We start from the raw sequence: 1,482 nt of genomic DNA on the forward strand, positions 1-1,482 counted from the left end.
TTTGGGGGTCCCAGGGGAGCCCCGACCCAAACTCCACACCCTGGGGTTGGGGTCTCCCAGAGGGTGGGCTGGGGGTCTGTGGGACCTGCAGCCTCAGGACATCCCAGGGGACCGGGGCCCTGTGTCCCCTCACAGCCCGGCTGCTCCAGGGGTCACCCCAGTGCATTGTGGGAAACTCCCCATCACCACATCAGGGGGGTCGTGGGAGGTGGGTTTAGGAGGTCCAGCCCCCCGGGGCTGCACCAGGGCCAGGCTAGACACCCCACCCGGGGGCCGGGGGGCCTGGGGGGCCCCCCTGGATGTTGCTGGGGGGGGCGGTGTCGGGCAGCAGGCCCGGGGCGTTGTGATGTCAGGCGGGGGCGGGAGCTGGCGCAGGTAGATAAAGCCGGGGAGAACAGGAATCCCCGGTCCGGCGGGAGGGGGCCGGGGCGCGGCGGGCGCTGCAGGTAGGAGCGGGGCCGGGCTGAGGGCTCCTGGGGCCGGGGGGCCGCTGGTCTTCCCGGGGTGCCAGCCCCATCCCGCCGGGAACGACCCCGGACCTCTCGCTGTGCCTGCACCCCTTCCCTCCCTCCTTCCCGCCTTCCTCCCGGCTCTTCCTCCTCCTCCACCGTCCCGCCGTGGCTCCCCTGCTGCCTCTGTGCCCCTGGGGAGCCCTGTCCCCCCCACCTCGGCACCCACCGGGACCCCCACCCACAGCTGGGATCCTGTTCCTCAGTCCTGGTGGTCCTGGAGCCCCGTCCCTTATCCTGGTGACGCTGTGATTCCATTCCTTATCCCGGTGTCCCTGGAATCTCATCCCCTAATCCTGGTGGCTCTGGGATCCCATCCCTCAGCCCGGTTGCCCTGGGGCCCCATCCCCTCAATCTGCTGGCCCTGGACCCCCTGCTCTATAGCCCTGGTGGCCCTGGGGCCCATCCCGGTGGTCCTGACCCCCTCCAGTCCCCCACCCCATACCCTTGCTGGCCCCTGTCCCTTCGCCCAAAGCTCTGTGTCCCCCTGTTTGTCCCAAGCCCCAGGGACAGTCCGTGTGTCCCCACCCTGCTGGAGCCCTGCCATGGCCACCGGGACAGGGCTGACACCGGGGTGACCTGAGGCCACGGGGTTGGGCTGGCGGGTTGGTGGCAGGGCAGGGCAGGTCCCAGGGCCCTGTCTGTCACATCCCCCCGTGTCCCCTGCTGTGTCCCACCAGCAGCATCACCCCACCTGACCCCGGGCTGTCCCTGCATCCCCAGGTCACCCCGGGGTCTGGCCAGGCGGGGAGACCCAGCCCAGCGCAGTCAGGTCAGGGAGCAGGGAAGGAGCAGAGGGTCCCGGTGGGATGCTGGGATGGGGACAGGGACGCGGCAGGGACAGGGATGGGATGAGGATGGCATCAGCCCTGCCCAGCCATGGACTTGAACCCCGAGAGGTGGCAGGAGGTGGGGACAGGGACGGGCGGCGGGCGAATGATTAACCTGGCTCTACTCGGTGTCCTGGGACCGC

This window comes from Corvus brachyrhynchos, unplaced genomic scaffold (assembly GCF_000691975.1).
Source record: "Corvus brachyrhynchos isolate BGI_N302 unplaced genomic scaffold, ASM69197v1 scaffold30, whole genome shotgun sequence".
NCBI classification, from domain to species: Eukaryota; Metazoa; Chordata; class Aves; order Passeriformes; family Corvidae; genus Corvus; species Corvus brachyrhynchos.